The sequence below is a fragment of the Lissotriton helveticus genome, chromosome 3_2, assembly GCF_964261635.1.
Source record: "Lissotriton helveticus chromosome 3_2, aLisHel1.1, whole genome shotgun sequence".
Taxonomy (NCBI): Eukaryota; Metazoa; Chordata; class Amphibia; order Caudata; family Salamandridae; genus Lissotriton; species Lissotriton helveticus.
The window spans coordinates 261,608,051-261,627,104 of NC_136062.1; the positions used below are offsets into that span (position 1 = coordinate 261,608,051).

At 43.1% G+C, this 19,054-nt stretch overlaps 1 protein-coding gene across 1 annotated transcript in view; it reads left to right on the forward strand.

Annotated features, from left to right (window-relative positions):
* AQP9 (aquaporin 9) overlaps nt 1–19,054 on the forward strand; it is a 257,451-nt gene that overhangs the window by 397 nt on the left and 238,000 nt on the right. The window lies entirely within an intron of this gene.

The following is a 19,054-nucleotide window of genomic DNA, read 5'->3' on the forward strand; positions in this document are numbered from 1 at the left end:
CAGTGGAGTAACATTGTCTGCGTAGGTGAAAGATTTCCTTGTTTGCGTTTACAGGTGCGCCCAGATTTACCGCGCTTTACATGTGCCCATTTGGCATGCAGTTTTTGTGTAATCCATGGTAATGGAAAAATGTCAGTGTTCTGCCTCAGCGTGCCCAGCCGTTGCATCATTGTGCCACGGGGTTAGAACACTTCCTTCCTTTTTAACATCTGCAGAACTTTTAGAAGTGTTATTTTGGTCAACTGTCTCAACACGAATTGAGAATGCACTTTATTTACCTTCTTATGGATTTGTTTCTGCTGTTTGGCAATAGCTCCGCCATTATACTGAATGGAAGTGTACCTCATCTAAATTGAAATATACCCGATTTTGCAACGAACTCTGACTATACTTTTTTTTAAGTCTGCAAACAGTGACAAGGCAAATATAATTAGGAAATTACAGAAACTATGCATTAGGCAAATTGTACTTATCAATTCTTAGACCGGTCATCCTTAGGGTGGCCTTCCTCCACACTTTTTTCCCGGTTACCTCCTCTTTTTGCTGTATCTTTTTGTTGACCTTAGTACTCTGATTACTTTACCACTGCTAACCAGTGCTAAAGTACATGCGCTTCTACCCTAAATATGGTGACATTGGTGTATACATGTTTGACATAATTAGTTTACTTATAAGTCCCTTGTTAAGTGGTGTACCGGGCTACCCATGGCATGTAATCTAAATGGGACTAATGGTCCTGCAGCAATGGTTGTGCTAACCATACAAGTAAACTTTTAAACCTGTCTCAGGCCTGCCATTGCAAGGTCTGTGTGTACAGTTTACTGCCGCTTTGACCTAGCATTTAAAACTACTCGCTAAGCTTTAAACTCCCCGTTTATTACAAATATGTCACCCCTAATGTAGGCCCCAAGTAGTCGAAGGGAAGGGTGCTGTGTAACTAAGAGGTAGGACATGTACTTTGAAGTTTTACTTGTCCTTTAGTGACAAACATCTATATTCATTTTTCACTACTGTGAGTACTATTCCTCTCATAGGCTAGCATTGGGGATTCCCTAAAACACCTTTGAACTGTAATTCCTGAATAGAAAGGTATGGCTGTATCATGTTTCATATCTTTGGAATGGTAATGATAAATCCTATTTACTGGTAAAGTTGAATTGGACATTACTGTTTTAGAAATGTCACTTTTGGAAAGTGGACATTTCTCTGCTCTTACTGCCCTTTGTGCCTTGAAGCCTGTCTCCAATAGACATTGGGGGAGGGTGACAGCTACACTTTTGCATTCCCTCTAGACAGCCACAAACATAGGAAGGGTGGGTGTGATAGAGAACTCATCTGCATTCATCTACATTCTGATAGCTCTTCCTGGGCAGGACGAGGGAGGGGAAGCTGACACACATCTGAATAGGCAGTGTCCTGTGTCCTCCACAAAGGGCTGATTACGCCCCAAAGATAGCCTGGCAGACAGTACTGGGATGAAATGAGACCCTTTGCACTTCAAGAGTCTGATTTGAAGTCACCCCTACTTCAAAGGCACTTTTGGGTATTAGTAATGGGGCTCTGACCCTACAAAGACAGTACACTACTGTACCTGTGAAGAACTCTGCCAAGAGTAAAGACTGCTGTGCTACAAGGATTGGCACTTTGCATGACTGCTTCTCCGAAGGAACTGTTTTTTGAACTGCCTTGCTGCCTACTGATCACTGCTCTGCTGAGAACAAGGACTGGACCCATATCGCTTTAACCCATAGTTTCTCCAAGGGCTTGTTGGTTTACCCCCTGTTCTGAGGTCTCAGGGCCATCAAAGACTTCCTTCAACCCTGCAACAGCACTTTGACTCTGCCATCTTTGAGTCTTGCCCTGACAATTGGTTACAATTCAGTCCTGGGCTCTTGAAAGTTGATTGTTTTTGGCTGCCCAGAATCATCAGAATCAATGCAGTGACAACTTTGTGCCGATCAGAACCAACGCTTTGGCCTTCGATGGCGACATAGGAGCTGATCGACCATATCACCTCAACGGACTGCGCGGCTTGACACCACTGGACAGTGCAGCTCAATGATGATGCAGTGCCTGCATCGTAAAGAGGTTCATTGACAAACTCTTCATTGACTGCAAGGATCGGCACCAATGCTTCTCCCCAATCCTCAAGATCGACCCCAAAGCTGCACCTCCTCGACTCCTCCCATCGAATCTTCGGCGTCAATGCTTGCTGCATCCAAGGTACTGTTTCAGCGGCACCAGCGTAAGTCCTGCTGCCGGTCTGCTCTCTCTCAGGTCGGCCTGAACTTTGGGTTTGCCCAGGTCCAGCCAGACCTCAAATAAGTCTTTAATGCTATTGACCTCTAAGCACTCCTTTTAGATATACTCTTTAAACATTCGTAACTCCAGTTCTACTTATTGGATTTTTGTTGTTCTGGTCTTGATTTACTCATAAAATTATCCTCTATTTTTCTTAACCTCTGTGGAGTATTTTTGTGGTGTTTTCATTGTGTTACTGTGTGTGCCTAAAAAAAATTAAACTTTAGTTATAGATTTCAGTATGAGTTCTATAGTATATGCCACATGAGATACAAGGCTAGATCCGCAAAACACTTTGCATACTTAGGCTCTCGTTACATGTGGCCCTCAGTGGTATCCTAGGGGCAACTGCTCTGAGCCATTCAAAATGGTGTCTCTTGGCTCAGAATTACCGGGTCTAAAAGCTCCAGTCTAATAATTCCAGTCCCTTAAACACCAGTCCTGAGCTTTCGAGCAGGACAGCGGGTAGTAGCTGTGTTCAGCCCCAACTGCCCTATAACTGCTGCTTGGTGGGAGCAGCAAACACCCCCCAAACTTACTGTGCTTTCCTACTGCCTTTAGATCTCACAAGACCCACAATATGTTCCTCTAAAAAAGCTGCCACAAAGGATGCCATGTGGGCCTGTTGTGCATTCCACTCACAGAACTAAAATAATATTTAGAATATGCTGTGTAAATCATTGTTTAGAAATATATTGTTAGACCAGCGTTCAACAATGGTTTTGATTGTTGTCTTAACAGAACTGTATCACAAACTTAAAAATACTTTATGAGATAGGGAGGAGCCTAGCCGGCGAACAAGATGGCCGCCTGAACCCTCGGCTCCGCTGCCCCGCTCGTCTTCCCTCCGTACCGTTGCTTATCCTGTGATTTGTCCGGTCTCCTTGAGACGGTATTGGACTCTGGAAGAGATGCTGATTCCAGCGGTGTGCTCCCCGACTTGCTCCCTGCGACGGGACTGATTGAACGTCCCTGTTTCCTTTCCAGCATTAATGGCGGAGTCCGGGTTATTGTTCTTGGAGCGGGCTGACCCTGACCACCGCGGCAGCGGCCGCTGACGACAGGACGGAGCCGACCAGCGGATAGCAGCCACCGCTTCATGTTTCTGCAGCAGCGCGCTTTCATTTCTTTTCTCTCCGCATCTACTCGACCAAGCAGTTTCCAGTGTAACATTGTATCCTTGCCCTTGGCCGGCTTTGTGTGCTTCTCCTTCTCCTGGGCTGTGAAGGGAGCCATTTTAAACCGAGTGCTCGGCGAATGTACCAGGTGGCCTGACCGACTATTGAAGGGGCTTACAACGGCCGACCTCACGCTATGTCTGGGTGTGGCGTCGGTGTGAATCGTGCTGCCCCTGCCCCCGTGACCTGGCTATACTTGTCGGGGCGCCCATGGGATGACGGACTGAGGGAAGGGGACGCCGGCGTATGGCCTCGAGGACTGCCTCCGGTCGTCGAGCCCTGTGTACGAGGCGCTCCATCATCCTCCTTTCCGGAGGTGCCCCTTCAGATCGCTGATATTCTGGGCGCCCTGGTTGCCTTACGATCTACTTGGTGTGGTCATGCCCGGGACCTGGGGGGCCGCTTGGACGCCCTTTTGTCTACGCTATCCTTATCTGGCCGAGCTGGAGATCGCGTGCAGACCGCTTCGCCACACCCTGAGCCTGCCTATGGTGACCTATCTATCCTGCGGTGCATGGAGACGCTGGGGGTGCGAGACCTGGATACTGTTGTGACTCTATTTGCTACAGCTGTGGAGGGATGTGAGACTGCTGGACTGGCGCTGCAGCTGGATAGTCGCCTTTGGGCGCTATGTTCTGCACCTTCTTCGAGATCCGCTGGCGATTCTTCTAATGGTGTCCTGGGCGCGCTGCTCCTTCTTCAACTGTTTCACCTTGGGGGACTGACATTGCGAACTGCCCCTTTTTGTACACCGGTGGCCCGGGCGGCTTTGTGTTGGACAGGTCTTAGTGGACGGCGTCCTGTCCTGCCGTGGTTCCTGCAGCTGCTTATCTCATGCTGGGGGGCTGTTTTACTGTTGCTCTTCGTTGTTGTGCTGGATCGTCAGGGACAAGGTTGAACACGCTTTTACTTTTCCTCACTGTCATCTGCTTTGCTGGGACGGTAATGTGTAGTCGGGGGAGCTGACTGCTGGATCTGTTCTATTTGGGGGTCGAGGGGTAGGGCGGCCGAGAATATCCTGATGGGTTGTCTTTAGGACACATAAATCTGGCCCTCCTCCGGTATTATATGTACATTTTTTCCTCCTTTCTCTTCCTTCTTTATTTCGGGTACTCTTTATTGGGCGACAGGCACGCTGTTGGGGGGGGGGGGTAGGCCGTAGCCTCTACATGTGTGCAGGGTGGGGGGTAGGGGGGGGGCTTTGTTTTGTCCGTTTTAGTTCCTATGGGCCTTATTTTTCCCTTTTTCTTCTTCTCTTCCTTTTCTTTCTTTTTCCCTGGGTCAATGGTGTGGTTAGGGGTGGGGTGGGCGGCGATTGCCGCACGACTTCATGTGTGCTTCTCGATCCTTTTCAGTTATCGCTGTGCCGCCATTTTGATTCTGTTTACGCTCGCTGCCTTTCCTTGATAGAAGTCGCCCACCTCTGTTCTGCGTGTATACTGTGACCTTTGATCCTTTCTAATGTTTATTAATTACGTTTGTTTATGAACATTATAAAATTGAACCTTCATTTCTCCTGCTTCTCGGTAGAGTAAATGCTTCCGTGTAACCTGTATTGCCTGTATTTGGATTTACTTTGCTACTGAGTTGACATATTGCTTGCTACAGTGCTCCGATTGATGTCGAGGCCAGCCAGTTGGTTGTGGGCCCGTAACTGTTTATGAGTCTGTGCAATAAAGGTTTATAAAAAAAAATAAATAAAAAAAATAAAATAAAATACATTATGAACTAAGACTGCGAAGAAAAAAAATATCTGCTGAAACATGTATCTTACAGAAAGAGGTATCACAATTACTTAATTCTTTAAAAATGTATCCCAATTAGTTATCAGCCTCATTATTTTACGAGACCCCTTTGTTAACTTCTACCAGTCTTATTTTAAGCTTTTTAAAAATAAAATATATATATTTAATTTCTCTTTCTTATTTTTCACTCATTTAATTTTAACCAAAGAGCTGCATGCCAGTACCAAGCACTATCAGAAAGATAAGGTAATTTAATCACACACCTTACTTTGCATGATCTATACATCATATTACACCTCAGAAATTAATCAAACTAGATGCATCCCCATGCAAGTGCGGTAGTCCCCCGGGCACTGGTTGCAAAGTCTTTCAATGGCGGTTTCAGTGGTTGACTGGCTAAATTATGAAAACAAAACTCTATATATTTACACGCCCCTTAATTTCTCTGCATGTTTTCTCTACTCAATCCTTAACTTTCTCGGCACCTCTTGCGACAGCGCGAGATGCGCTCTAATTTTCTTATAAATTCGTACGCTCATCGTTCCACTGAATCACCATTCACCTTCATTTTTGTCACACCGTCAAGTACATATTCTTCTGTTACCAGAGGGTTAAGGTTTTTAGTGGCACTCTTCAAGTTCATTTTGAGTATATTGATATTAGATATTTGTTACTATTGCAGAACATCCCCAGATGAAGGCTTCACAGCCGACATGCTTTGGGATCACTAAAATGTATGCATCAACCACATTGCATTCTGGGAAATGATGTTTAATGAGTTCGTACTACAACCATGGAATTGTGATGCAACAATTCCATTAAAAAGTGAAACTCAAGGATACAGAGTGGCGTTTTCATAATTTAGCCAATCAACCACTGAAACCTCCATTGAAGGACTTCGCAACCAGTGCCCGGGGACATAACCCACTTGCATGGGGATGCATCTAGTTTGATACATTTCACACTCTTGTTCAGTGAGTGTTACCCTGGAGCTCGGCAGAGTTGTACAACTTTACTCACCCTAGGTATTGCGCACACTAAACCCTCTACACCTCAGGAATAAACCACTAGTGCTTAAGAGGCCTCCACATCTATGCATGATGGAAACAGACACCAGCCATTGATGGAGGCGCGTCTTACATTATTAACCCTATGTATATATGTGTGTCTTTTATGGCCAACCGGCCGAAATAAAGAAATAAATAAATTAACCCTTCTTGAACAAATCACATTATTCAGCCTTATTAGATCACAAGCTCTCACCCATGGCGGTGATCCTACCTGCTCCTATTGACAACACCCTACGACTTACTACATCCATATTACTTGTATCTTTGCAGCTTTGAGAAAGCCCCAGGTTTTAGAGCCACTTAGGGGGTGAAACATATGTCAGGTGTTCACAGAACATCATTATCATATATGTGTAAAAAAAGAAGTTGGATTAATTCACATTGGAAGAAAGAATTTGTCAACAAGCAAAAATAAAAAGGAAATCTCAAAGCGGTAACAAAGGACTCGGGGCATTGTTTATTACATAGGCAAATACACTTGACTTTCTCTATACGTATAAGAAATACTGAGGCTAAGTAGGTCAAAACCTAATCAAGTAGACTACCCCCCAGGACTATGGGGCTTACTCAGCGAGGAGGGAGAGCTGGACCTTGGTGCTTACCATTGTAACATCTTAAATAATATTTGCAAAAATATACCTCAACTGTGTGTAGATTTCTCCAGTGAGCCATCTTGTTTTGTTGATAATATTTCAAACATATTTATGTATGACGATATTCTGATAAGGATATTCCGGTACCTTTGCAGCTGAAAGATCACCCTCTGAGAATGACCTCCACATTATGTCTGTTCAAGTTTCATAGATCACTATGAGGTGCATCTATGAACGGAGAATTTAAAGGCTTGGATACTAGTCCAATCACAACTTACCTACATGCTTCACAATTCTGGGAATAGGCTATTTTTGGATTATGTCTGAGCTTTTTCTGGACTACATCTGTGATCCATACATTGTGGTTGTACTGGGCTACTTATGGGTTACCACTGTGCAAGGTTTATCTCTTGAGTGGTCAAGCAGAAATATTTGTAGGGGACATAGTATGGGTCAGCTTCTGAAGAAAGCTCTGGCAACAATTTCAGAATGGCATATTTATATTAAGGAACGCATGAAATGTAATGTTAGCTATTAGATTTATCATAGTGCTTTTTTGTACAAAGGCAAATTATCATAATGTAAAAGTATCTGAATGCATACTTTCAGAAACGGACTACTTGGTAGGAGGTAGCTTGCTCAATAACATATCTTGAGGTTACGTAAAGTGGCCTTGCATTATAATGCATGGATGGCCCAGCATTTTTTTACTCCAATACACCCACCAGTACTGATATTCCTACTTACGGCTCTAAGGAACCAAGCAACATTGTATTGGGCAATCAGGTGTACTGTGGAAAAAGGGATCAGATTTAAAATTGATAATTGATACAGCTTGTCCCTCCTTCACACATGCTCTCATATGTGCACTAGAATAGTTTATTCTCTTTACTCTAGTCTCAATTTTGACTGATACTTAACTCTAGGTAGTCTTAAACTTCTCTTTCCACCTCTCCCACCATTATTTTGGCAATAAATGAAAGAATTTATATAGACCAGTAGGGTGAAGGGTTTGTGTAACAACAACTTTATGTCTTTTAGGTAAATGCGTAAGCACTTGTTCTAAAAAGGCTGTAAATTCACAGGTGAACCCATCATGTTTAGTATATCCAGTGTCAAGGCATCTACATGTAATTTAATTAGAAAGTGATGACGAGATTCTGCTGTAGGGGATCATGATGCTCTCGGCTTCTACTTTAGTTGGAATGGGTCTGCTGTCATTGTGCTACTGGAGTAGTGTTCGCCCATCTCCAGCTATATGCACCTTGATATTGCACCAAGGGTTGTAGTGAGGCCACTGATGATGTAATGTTAGCAAGGGTCAAACAACTTAGAACTGCAAATACCCACCTCGATCACATGTGCAAAGTTCATCTTTTGTGCGCAAGCATTCATCGACGTGTGTGGCCTTTAGTGTGTTTTTCCTGGCATGTTTATCTGTGTGTGATCTGGGCTCGTTCCAGTATTACTCTTATCTTTATCTCTGCTTACACACCGAAATCAGATCTGCAGTGAATCTTTTATTAGTGAAATACATTATGCTTTTACTTTGAATGATGTGTTTTTTCAAGAGTTGCCTAAATGCCATTTTCATCAAAAGCACCAGCACTTACTGGAGCGCTCTGATAACTGCTTGAGTAATTAAAAAATGATAATAAACGATTCAAAACTAAATGCTGAGATTCCTAATATATTTTTTATTGGAGCTATTGGAATGTAGTAGTCAACAGTCCCATCACAGGTGTCGGCAGCGCGTGCAGATAATAAACCATGGTCTGTTAAAACCTGATATTAAATGTTCTGCTATAATGGAGGGCAGCTGCAGAAACATGTAGCTGGTCTACAAGTTCTAAGTGGTGAAATATACATTTGACGTGGTATTTCCGTTGGTGTATGGGTGTTCAGTAACTGATTAGCTCTCAACAACATGTTTGGCAAGTTTTGGCCGAAATTACGCTGACAAATTGACTAATTTGGCAAATTCACAGAGCTTGCATACATTGCATGTAACTGTTCGGCTATCATGATGTGATGGTGCCTGCTATGTAAGGTGACATGCAAGTCTTGATGAGAAACCGTAGCTCATAGCAGCGTATTTCTGATACTGCAGACACTACAAAATAAATCAGGTACAATCCTGAATCCCATATAAATTATCTGTAAAAATGCCACTGCCAATTGCAGGGTTTTCAGCATACTACCTCAACATCGAGCCAGAAAATAAATAAATAAATAAATATTTTGGATGTTTCAAATTTCACTTCTAAGAATTCTTCAGTAGGGAGAATCAGGCTTGCTTTTGTCACTGGACCTTTTAGCTACGTGTGTCATTAAAGACCACTGATGCTGCAGTTTACCAGCAATGACCGAAGTTTCATATATGCACTGGGGCAGTTTTGCACCTTCCGCAGGGATTTTGATGTGTGTTCAATGGGGTTTGTCTGTCCTTGAAGAAGTCAAGGGTTATTTTCAAAGGAATCCTTACGGTCTCCACTTCAATTTAACATGTATTTAAATAAACCAGATCATGTCTTCTGTAAGAGGGGCTAACTTGTTACATTTATTGATGAGAATCACTGATTCTTTTTATTCCGCGCTCAGCAATTTAACCACAGTTAGTTAATTTAAAACTTGATCCAAAACTGTAACCTAGGAAACTGGAAGATCCTTCAAGTCATCTAAGATTAAAATGATGCATACAAATTCATTAGTGTTTTGTTTCACTGTAATATTTTCACGTACACACAAAAAATAAAACTACGGATTATTTTCTCGGACTCTATTGCCTCACTTGAACTCCAGATTACTGCAACATAATCTCCCTACTTCAATACAAACCTTTCCTTAAAACTATTATTTAAAGTTCACTTTGGGCCATATCACTAAAACAGTTTTATTTTAATGATATTTTACTTTACCATCAGGACTGTCCATATCACATAAACAGATTCGTATTAGCAGCATTTAAATTTGTCAATGCTAAACACTTTGCTTGGTGTTTGAATTTTCAGCAGTAACTAAAAGTGGGCACTTGGTGTTATCTCCAAAGTACATCGTATGATGTGTTTTTCATTGTTGCCAACAGTAATTCAATAATTAACATTTTGCACAGAAAATGTATATAAAAAAGTCCATACATTTTACAGTGAATACATTAATATACTGTCAACACAAGTCTGTTTTCCTAATATGGCCAAAATTGCGTAAAAACGCAAATATCACTGAAGCAATGATCAACCGTGTGTGTGAGACCAGTGAGAAGGTAAACCTATCCACAGAGCACTGTATAAAACAGTGAGGGTAGAGTAGGTCACAATAAAACAGCCACAACAAGGGAGGAAGATACAAAGGAGAAACGAATTAGCAGATTAGGAATTGGAAGTTGATTGTCAGTAGGGAGATATTAGCAGAAATCAGCGATCAATGTCTTCATTATTCATTCTCCAGAGTCTTTATTGGATCCAGGTGAATTAATGGATACATTTTAACATCTTTTTACTCAGAAGACCCTTCATGAAAGGGATCTGCATTCAATCTTAGTTACTGTTCTTCCTAACTGACAGTCAACTCTCAGAGAATGAGCTTTCTTTTTCCTTGCATGAACTCTTTGGAAAAAAGACCATACGTTAAAGGTTTATGCAACATTATTGACCACAACAATATTGAAATACACAAATGTCACACAAAAATATTGCTTACAAAAATATAAGCATCCTATATTTAAGAAGTAAAGCACAAATGTGAACTGCAAAACATAGTTGTACAAAATGCCTAAATTACCGTAATATCGACAGCACAAATAAAGAAATACAAAATATTGGTGTTGCAATAAATATATGCAGCACTACCAAAATAATGAAATCAACAACAAAAATATACATAAAAATGACGTGAATAAGCCAGAAAAAAGTAAAAAAAATATTAAAATGTATTTATTTATTTTGAAAGCTTTATAGAGCGCGAACAAGAACCTTGCGGATATCAGAGCGCTTTACAATCAGTGATGAGAGTTATACAACAACATAGAAACAGATAGATAGATCAAATATACATAACATATTGTGCAAAGTAAAACAAAAAGGTGCAAAACAGGAAAGTCACTGTGGTGCCTAGATTGTCTGGTTGGACCCGTGTCATAAAAGGACTACTGGTGGAGGTACTAGTGAACTCATAGTTTCCTTAGATAACGATCATGTGAATTTTTAAATGAGAATCGCTTTTTCTTCGTTTTTGAAAAATGCCGTAGAGGTGATAAGTTTGGTTTCTGGGGGTAATGCGTTCCAAATCCTAGGTGCCATCCCTGAGAAGGAACGATTATACGTTTTCGTCTTGTTAAATCTGTGTGGCTTCAATAGTAGGTTTTCCGCACTACTTGTGGATCTAATACCACCAGAGATAGTCAATTTCTGAGTGAGATAGCTGGTTGCATTGTGGTGTATAGCCTTATGTGTCATACAGGCAATTTTCAGGTGAATTCTGGCTTCAAATGGTAGCCAATTCAAGGATTTTAGGTCAGGGGAGATGTGGGATCTTCTTTTCAAGCCCGTGATGAGTCTCGGTGCAGCATTGATGGAGGCTCTTAGTGGGGCAGTTGTCGCTTTGGGGAGGCCACAGAGAGAGACACTTCCATAGTCCACCCTAGGGATAACTAGTGCTTGAACTGCCATCTTGAAATCATTGATCGGTAAGAAGGGTTTCAGCGTCCTCAATGTATTTATCTGGAAGTTTGCCCCCTTTGTTGCGTTGCTAATGTGTTTATGCATGTTGAGGTTGCAGTCAAGGGTTATACCCAATGATTTTGCTGAGTTTACAAGGGTTGGTTGAACGTTGAATGCCGTAAGATGTTTGAACCCGTCATGCAAGAGGGGTATTTTGGCGGGTGGTGCTATTAGGATGAATTCAGTTTTTAGTGCGTTTAGTTTGAGATGGTTCTCAGATAGCCGTGACTGGGTGTTCAAAAGCGTTGTGTTAAGCAATTTGATGTCTTCTGGTGTATGTATCTTACGGTATCAGCCGTGGCCCGTGGAGGGAGTTCGGTGGGGCAGGGAGGCGGTGCACGGGAGGGGCAAGGTGGACAGTGGTAAACACCGGAATATGGACACTTGCAGGTAAGTAAGCAATTAAAAGAATAAAACGCAATGCAGCGCACGCTACAAAATTCTTTTTATTTTTTAAATTGTTTACTTACCTGCAATTGTCCATATTCCGGTGTTTACCACTGTCCACCTTGCCCCGCCCCACCGAACTCCCTCCACGGGCCACAGCTTTAAGGTTTAGTTGAGTATCATCAGCGTACATGTGAAATTGTACGTTGGATGCTTGCAACAGAACAGTAAGTGGTTCCATAAATAAATAAACAGTGTCTGGGATAGTGCGGACCCTTGTGGGACTCCCAAAGTTACTGGCACGGATTTGGACAGGGAGTTGTTGACTTTGAATTTTTGAGTCCGGTTTTGAAGAAAAGAAGTAAACCAGTTAAGCACTGACCCTGATAGGCCCAATCTGTGATTCAGCAGATCTATCAGGTTCTCGTGATTGCCCGTATCAAAGGCTGAGAAGAGGTCTAATAGGATGAGTAGGCATGATCCGTTCTGATCAAGTATTTGTAAAGCATCGTCAATTATGTGTGTCATAGCTGATTCCGTGCTGTGCCCTGCTCTGAAGCCTGATTAGTGTTTGTCAAGAAAGTCACAGTGGTCAATGTGTTTTGTCAATTGGTGGAGTACACATTTTTCCAAACGTTTGGCCAGGGTAGGGCTATTGGAAATAAGGCGATAGTTGTTTGGGTCCGTGGGATCAGCTGTGGGTTTCTTTAGGATGGGTGAAACCTGTCCTACTGTGAGGGTGTCCGGGATGCAACCTTGATGGAGAGAGATGTTGATGATTTAGGTCCACAGTGGCAGAATCAATGGGGTTAAGTCTTTAACAGCGTTAGCGGGGATAGGATCGCTGGTGTGATTGGCCGGCTTCAGTGTGCTGAGAATCTTGTCTATTGCTTCTTTAGTGTAGGTATCAAAGGAAGACCAAGCTGCGTCGTTTTTTAGTTCAAGTTTTGAGGTGGTTTGCTGTGACGACGTTGGAAGAGTAGGGGGTGTTTTGGTGTGAGCACTTGAATGTAAGATTAGGTAATTGAGGAGATCTTTCTTGATGTTATTAGTCTTTAGATTAAAGAAGGTTCGGAATTGTTCACAAGTGGGTTGTGTACGATCGATGTCTTGTAGTCGTTGAGGTTCATCCTTAGATTGGGTTTTGATTAATTCAAAACGTTTTTTGGGACGGTTTCTTACTTGGTCTAGATGGTGGCTGAAAAAGTCTGCTTTAATGCTCTTGATCTTTCTATAGTAAGCATTTCTCTTTTTTCTTAGAGTTTTGAGGTGCTTGGTGGATGGGACTGATCACCAATTGCATTCGTAAGTTCTAAGAGAGCGTCTATCATCATTCAGCAGATCGTTGTACCAGGGTTTAGAGTCTTTCGAGGAAACTCTCTTTAGTTGAAGGGGAGCAACCTCATTAATAGCCGAGGTCATAGATTTGAGGTAATGGTTGGTGAGGTCATGTACGTTGGAGACACCAGCCGGAGGCTGGAGTAGCTTGTGGATGTAGGCAGGTAAAGTGTTGGGGTTGAGTTTTTTCAAGACTCTTTTCCATATCTTAGGTTTAGTGGATTGAGCTACGTTAAGTTTCACTATTTCCCTGATAAAGAAGGTGATGATATGGTGGTCTGACCAATGACAGGGTAGGATTGACTCAAGCTGAATGGAGTAACTTTTGGAGATTATTAAATCCAAGGTTGCGCCTTTGTTGTGTGTGGGGCTGTTTCAAATTTGGGTGAGGTCTAGCGTGCCGATGAGGTTTTTGAGACTGTTAACCACTGAGTCGTTGTGGTCGTTCCAATGGAGATTGACGTCGCCAAGGAATATTTGAGTGTTTTTTCGTCCGGTGTTTGTTGTGACCATGTCCATGAAGTGCTCAGTGAAGATTTTCGAGATGGTAGTGGTGGGAAGCCATTATATGTGCCATCAATTGATCTGTATGGTGGTGGTTGGGTGTCTTAACATGTGCTGGCGATTGACCTGTATGGGGTTGGCTGGGATGTGTGGGTTCTATGTTAGGGGTGGCGTTGTGAGGTACGGGTGGCGTGGTGGGAGAGAGGATTATGGAGGAGGAGATGGTAGCAGAGGGGTGAGCTATGCTCGTGCTCGTAGGGGGTTCAGTTCCTGTAGGGGGTACGGATGTAGTCTCAGTCATGCTAAGTGGAAATAATGTGTGAGGGTTAATTAGAATGAGATGGGGGTGTTGGTGGGAGGTTAAGCAGGGTGGAAGAAGTGTGTGTTGTCTCAGTCGTGCTAAGTAGAAGAAATGTGAGGGGGTAGGGAGAAGTAGAATGGGGTGTGTTGGAGGGGGGTAGTCCGGGAGGAAGGGGCGTATATGGATCCGTTGCCTGTGGTGGATGGGGATGAGGAGGGAGGAGGGTGACAGAGGGGGATGGAGATGTGGCGACATGTACGTTGGCGGTGGAGGTGGGTTGGGTAGTAGTGAGGGGATTTGATACTTGGTCTTTAATGATGGGAAAGATGTTCTCTAAGAGATTTAGGCTACGATCCGTGGATTGCATGAGGATAGTTCCGTTATTGTAGATGGTAATGGTTGCTGTCGCTTGGAATAGCTGTGATGGTGCAATAGAGATTCCTAGGCCATGGGCGGATTTTCTAGTGGAAGAGATCGAGAATAATGCTAGGAATGCTTTCAGCCATTGGGCTCTTTGTTTGGTGTGGAAGATGAAATCAGTAGTTATGTTCCCGTTGTGTATAGAGAGGGAGGGATCAGCTAAGAGGGTTTCAGGGTGTAATTTTATGAATTTGTGCTTGAAGCGTTTGGCAGATTTTTTTGAGAGGTTTGGGGGATAAATGATATTGTAAGTATGTGTGCCTGTGAGTTCCATGATACGTGTTGCGGAGTAAGAGAGGTGACGAGGGCGCACAAGTGTATATTTGTGGTGAGGGACTCCGTCGGGATGGTAGTAAGGTACGAAGGGTAAGGGAAGGAGGGTGGGAATGCACAGATGAAAATAACTGTGCCTGTGACTAATTTAAGCTGGGCTGAGGTATGTGTGTGGGTCTGTGGCTTCAGTAATATGTACAGAAAAGTATGGTGGTGAGGGCAGTGAAGTAGAAGGGTGGGATGTCAGATGTTGTGGGGGTTTATCCTGAAGGTGCAGGCTAGGGATGATGGGTACAACAAAGGAAGTGAAGACATGGGGTGGAAGAGAAGAGTAATAGAAGGGGATACACTGAGGGAAATATGTAGCGAACGTCAGAAGTGAGATGATAGAGAGGAAAACGTTGTGAAGTGACTGGGCCTAAGGTAGGTAAGGCTAAGGCACTGTGGTAATGTCAGTCAAAGATGGTTGAATCATTAGCTGAGGTCTTGCTGAACCACTATATAGTCCATTATTTGTTTCTGTTACCAGGGGGGACCCCATGAGGTCCTGATTACTGTCCAACAAACTGATGGGGAGATGTGAGGGGATAATCCAGGGCCTGTTTCACTGTATGTCCTCAGATTAACGTCAATGGTCCCCTATCAGTTGCAATGCATTTATATACCAGCAGCGATAATGTAGAAACCAACAAAAGAGCGAGCAGAGGGGGATAAAATGAGGAAAGCTTGCAGCAGGGGGAGAACCCATGTGGTCTTCTTTACTGTCCAACAAACTGATGGGGAGAAGTGGGGGAATCATAGAAGACCTGTTTCGCTGTATATCCTCCATTAAAGACTATGGACCTCTTTCAATTCCAATGAAAATATGAATAGACACAATTATTATATAAACCCACTAAGGAGTGGCCAGAGGGGATACACAGAAGAAAGCTTGTAGCTAAAACATCTGAAGAGAGATGGGAGCGAGGAACCATCGGAAGCTGACTGGGTCTACGGTAAATAGGGCTATAGCACTGTGGTGATGTCAGTCCAAGATGGCCTAATCCTTAACCAAGGTCTTGCTGAACAATTGTATAGTCCTCTGTTTGTTTCCAGTACCATAGAGGGAACCCATGGGGTCCTGTTTGCTGACCAACCGGCTGAGGGGGAATTGTGGGGGAATCAAGGAAGTCCTTTTTCACTGTTAAGTCTCTTGCAATTACAGTGGGGTGGTAAATAAACAACAGTGCTGTAGAAACCCAGTAAGGTGTGGCCCGAGGGTGGGGGAGGCCCCTTGCCCTTGTTTTTATAAACAAATGGCCATTTTGCGCTAGGTAAATACCCCATCAGACATTTTGCAATAGAGAAGATCAACCTTAGTAACCACAAAATAAATTATTTACAAATGTTGTTAGACCTGTTAGCATTTGGGTGGTCTTTCCCAGAACGTTTTGACCTCACCAACCATTTGCTCCTCAACAACAAAGTCTCTTCCTCGGACACCCCCTGCAGCCTTCCACAGCTGAATATCTCTTCCAGACAATATTTCTTGAAATTTCACTTACTTTCAAAGCACCAACAGGACCCAATACCCTTCTTGTATCCTACCCATGCGCCATCGGCCATATTTTTCAGAGCGACTACATGTCCTTGGTTGTCACCTTAATCTTTTAGGCGCTAGTTTTTATCTTAAAATTAAAAGAATCGTAGCTCTAGTTCTACTGATTGGATTTTTGTTGTTTTGGTGTTGATTAATTTATTAAAATGTACTCCATTTGTTTAAATATGTATGGGATTTTTCTTTAGTCATGATTTTTCTGTCTCAATTTGTGTGATGCAAAAAGGGAAACAGTTATTACAACCCGGCTGTTTCACCACATACCGTTACATTGCAAGCGTTACCATACATACGATGTAACAACGTGTAGTCATTTATTTATTTATTTATTTATTGCAGGTTTGTATAGCGCTATGAATCGACTCCCGAAGGAGTATCTCCGCGCTTCTGGCGTCTAATCTGATGGAACTGTAGCAATAGCAGTAGAATTAAAAACTATGATTCTAGGGAACAATAAGCTAAATTAGCTAATTAGACTAAACAGGAACGTTTTCAAATTTTTTCTGAAAAGCAGATGATCAGAACATTGCCTTAATGATAGAGGGAGCATGTTCCAATATGTGGGACCCACTACCGACAAGGCCCTGCCGCCAAGTCTGGTCTTGTTAATTTTAGGTACTTTTAACAACAGCTGCTGGCTGGATCTATGGGTACGAATGGGGTTATATGGAGCAAATTTAGTAGACAGATATTCAGGTCCTAAATCGTGGAGACTTTTATGAATGATACAGCAAGTCTTAAACTTGACTCGTAGACGTATGGGCAGCCAATGGAGTTTACGCAATAAAGGCTTAGATGGGGATCTGGGGGGTGCATTAAGCACCAATCTAGCCGCAGTATTCTGTATTACCTGCAAACGGTCAAGAACCTCTTCATTAGCTCCTGCTAAAAGACCGTTGCAGTAATCTAGACGGCTGATCACCAAAGCCTGGACTAAGGTTCTTCTGTAAGAGTCAGGCAGAAAAGGAAATATCCTGCGGAGAAGACCTATCACGTAGAAGCAAGATCCCACTGTTAAAATAACATTCTGTTTCATGGTCAGCTCAGGTTCCAGCCGTACTTCCAAATTCTTAATTGTAGATTTGGATTCAGGGACTGGGCCTAGGTCTAGAGGCCACCAATCAGGAGACCATTGGATTTTGGCTTTCCCAAAGAGCATCACCTCTGTTTTCCCAACATTACATTGTAGAAAATTACAGGACATCATTACTATGCATTTTTTAAAATCGTTTGTGTTTTTACCACGCATGCCTTTACAGCGACTTTCGTTGTAAAGGCATGTGAGGTAAAAGCACATGTGATGTAAAAAAGTATTGGCGATCCACCTCGTGAGGAAACAGAGGTTCTTCTGTTTCCTCACAATGACGTGCACCGCCTCTCAGACCCGACGTGCAGCAGGAACCAGGAGGAGAGAGAGGAACCACGAGGAGAGAGAGGTAAGGGGGATTGAGCCATGGGTGGGGGTTACTTTTTTAAGGGTAAAAGGGGGTCAGGGTGGGATGTGTGTAGTGCAGGGTATTGTTTTAGGGTAGGGTCAGGGGTGTTGTAGAGGGTAGTGTTGTAGGGTAAGGAGAGGACTCTGGGGGTTGGGAGAGGGTCATGCAGGGGATAGTGTTTTAGGTTTTAGGGTAGTGTCGGTGGAGTCGTGCAGGGTAATATTTTAGTGTAGGAAGAGGACTGGGGTCAGGGGAGGGTCTTGCAGGGGGTAGTGTTTTAGGGTTTAGGGTAGTGCCAGTGGGATCGTGCAGGGTAGTGTTTTAGTGTAGGGAGAGAACTGGTGGTCAGGGGAGGGTCATGCAGGGGGTAGTGCTTTAAAGTTTAGGGTAGTGTTAGGGGTCGTGCAGGTTAGTGTTTTAGGGTAGGGAGAGGACTGGGGTCAGGGGAGGATTGTGCAAAGGGTAGTGTTTTAGGGTTTAGGGTAGTGTCGTGGGTTGTGGGGTCGTTTTTTAGTGTAGGGAGAAGACTGAGGGTCGGGGGAGGGTCGTGCAGGGGGTAGTGTTATAGGGTTTAGGGTTGTGCCGGTGGGGTCGTGCAGGGTAGTGTTTTAGTGTAGTAAGAGGACTGGAGGTCGGGGTGGGTCATGCAATCATACTAAATTAGGGTTCAAGGTAAGGCAGGGTAGTGTAACTTACCTTACATACTTATACCAAGAGCATACCTTTACCACACATACCTTTGCGTTGTAATAGTGTAAATAACAACAGGAGTGAAACCCATAGACTAGGTTGAGATCTGGGTAAGTAAGCAAAAACTAGCAACAATGTCTCAACCGGTATCAACGAGGAAGACAAATACAAATGTATATACACAACATTACAAAAAGGGACTAGGGAGACTCAGGCTTTGTTCAAAACTGCTCATGGCATCATATATTTGAAATCGCAGTTCATACAAGACAGTTATATCAGAGTATCAAATTGTGTCTTGTATGAACTGAGATTTCAAATATATGATGCATTGAGCACTTTTGAACACATCATGAGTCTCCCTCTTCCCTTTTTGTAATGTTGTGTACATACATGTGTATTTGCCTTCCTCATTGAAACCGGTTGAGACATTGTTGCTAGTTTTTGCGTTGTAATGGCATGCGTGGTAAAGGCATATTCGTGGTAAAAGTATGCAATGTAAT